Source organism: Bison bison, unplaced genomic scaffold (assembly GCF_000754665.1).
Source record: "Bison bison bison isolate TAMUID 2011002044 unplaced genomic scaffold, Bison_UMD1.0 scf7180017864481, whole genome shotgun sequence".
Taxonomy (NCBI): domain Eukaryota; kingdom Metazoa; phylum Chordata; class Mammalia; order Artiodactyla; family Bovidae; genus Bison; species Bison bison.
In genome coordinates, this window is record NW_011495041.1 from 2664862 (window position 1) to 2667721 (window position 2860).

Genomic DNA, 2860 nt, shown 5'->3' on the forward strand with positions numbered 1-2860 from the left:
CATCTCATCCTCTGTCGTCCCCTTCTCCTCCTGCCCCCAATCCCTCCCAGGATCAGAGTCTTTTCCAATGAGTCAACATTTCACATGAGGTGGCCAAAGTACTGGAGTTTCAGCTTTAGTGTCATTCCTTCCAAAGAACAACCAGGGCTGATCTCCTTCAGAATGGACTGGTTGGATCTCCTTGCAGTCCAAGGGACTCTCAAGAGTCTTCTCCAACACCACAGTTCAAAAGCATCAATTCTTCGGCACTCAGCCTTCTTCACAGTCCAACTCTCACATCCATACATGACCACAGGAAAAACCATAACCTTGACTAGACCATTTTCACTCTGTTAGCTTTTTAAACACACACACACACACACACACACGAGTGCATACATATATATTGCTGTTCTTTTAGTGATTACTTTAAATGTTACAAATGCCGTTTTAAAGAATCTTTTATTAATTAGTATCTTTGCTACTTTCTGATAATGTTAGGGCCTTAAAACCTTTTAACTCAACTTCCCTCCCTCTTGCCTCTTGTATTATTATTGTATGCATTTTAATTTACATGTGCAGGAAGTCACACAATACATGGCTTTTTCTTCTAGTCAACAGACATTTTGTGTTACCCATGTATTTATCCTTTCTGTTGCCCTTGATTCCTTTGTACATTTCTATCTGCCTGAAGAAGTCCCTTTAGTACTTTCTTAATACAAGTCTGCTAGCAACAACACCTGAAAAATTTCTTTATTTCTCTCTCAGATATTTTTTCTGGGTGTAGAGTCTTGTGTTGGCATTTATTTTCTCTTAGCACTTTAAATATGACATCTGGCTTCGTCTGCTCAGGCTGCTGGAACAAAACATCATAAAACTGGGTGACAAACAGCAGACATTTATTTCTCATAGTTCTGCAGTCCAAGATCAAGGTGCTGGTTGATTTGGCTCCTGATTAGGATTCTTCTGTCTTACAGATGATCATCTTCTTGCTGTGTTCTTTCATGGTGGAGAGTGAGAGCTTCTCTCTCATGCCTCTGCTTAGGTTGGTGCAAAAATAATTGTGGTTTTACAGTGTTGAACTTTCGGAGAAGGCAATGGCACCCCACTCCAGCACTCTTGCCTGGAAAATCCCATGGATGGAGGAGCCTGGTGGGCTGCAGTCCATGGCGTCTCTAAGGTTCGGACATGACTGAGCGACTTTACTTTCACTTTTCGCTTTCATGCATTGGAGAAGGAAATGGCAACCCACTCCAGTGTTCTTGCCTGGAGAATCTCAGGGACAGAGGAGCCTGGTGGGCTGCCGTCTATGGGGTTGCACAGAGTCGGACACGACTGAAGTGACTTAGCAGCAGCAGCAGCAGTGTTGAACTTTGCCATTTGATATTGGAATATATTCTTCATGTGGTTGTTATACACTGTAATGCACATTTCTTGCTTTATTTATTTATTTTTTTGCTAATGGCATATTACTTGCTTTTATTTTATACTTGCTTTTGACTATAGAAATGATGTTAGACAAAAAGCCAATTTGAGCACTTCTTTTATTCAGGTTCAAGTGGGTCATAAAGCAGTGGAAATAACTTGCAACATCAGCAATGCATTTGGCCCAGGAACGGATAATGAATGTACAGTGGTGGTTCAAGACGTTTTGCAAAGGAGACGAGAGCCTTGAAGTTGAGGAATGTGGTGGCTGGCCATTGGAAGTTGATACTGACCAACTGAGAACCATCATCAAAGCTGATCCTCTTACAACTACAGGATAAGTCGCCAAAAAACTCAAAGTCAACTCTTCTATAGTCATTTGGCACTTGAAGCAGATTGGAAAGGTGAAAAAGCTTGATAAGTGAGTGCCACATGAACTGACCAAAAATTGAAAAAGATCATCATTTTGAAGTGTCATCTTCTCTTATTCTATGCAATAGCAACAAATCATTTCTCTACTGGATTGTAAAGTGTGACAAAAAATGGATTTTATATGACAACCAGCAATGACTAGTTCAGTGGTTGGGCTGAGAAGAAACTCAAAAGCACTTTCCAAAGCCAAACTTGTACCAAAAAATGTCACAGTCACTGTTTGGTGGTCTGCTGGCAGTCCGATCCACTACAGCTTTCTGAATCCTGGCAAAACCATTACATTTGAGAAGTATGCTCAGCAAACCAATGAGACGCACTGAAAACTGCAGTGCTTGCAGCCAGCATTGGTCAACAGAGTGCACCCAGTTCTTCTCCATGACAACGCCCAACTACACGTTGCACAACCAACACGTCAAAAGTTGAACAAATTGGGCTACAAAATTTTGCCTCATCTGCCATATTCACCTGATCTTTTGCCAACCACCTACCACTTCTTCAAGCATATTGACATTTTTGCAGGGAAACCGCTTCTACAACCAGCAGAAGGCAGAAAATGCTTTCCAAGAATTCATCAAATCCTGAAGCATGGATTTTTACACTACAGAAATAAACAAGCTAATTCTTTATTGGCAAAAATGTATTGATTGTAAGGGTTCCTATTTTAATTAATAAAGATGCGTTTGAGCCTAGTTGCAATGATTTAAAATTCATGGTTCAAAACTGCAATTACTTTTGTACCAACCTAATATAAGATCACTTCATGGGAAATAGATGGGGAAACAGTGAAAACAGTGTCAGACTTTATTTTTTCGGCTCCAAAATCACTGCAGATGGTGATTGCTGCCATGAAATTAAAAGGCGCTTACTGCTTGGAAGGAAAGTTATGACCAACCTAGATAGCATATTCAAAAGCAGAGACATTACTTTGCCAACAAAGGTCCATCTAGTCAAGGCTATGGTTTTTCCAGTAGTCATGTGTGGATCTGAGAGTTGGACTGTGAAGAAAGCTGAGTGCCGAAGAATT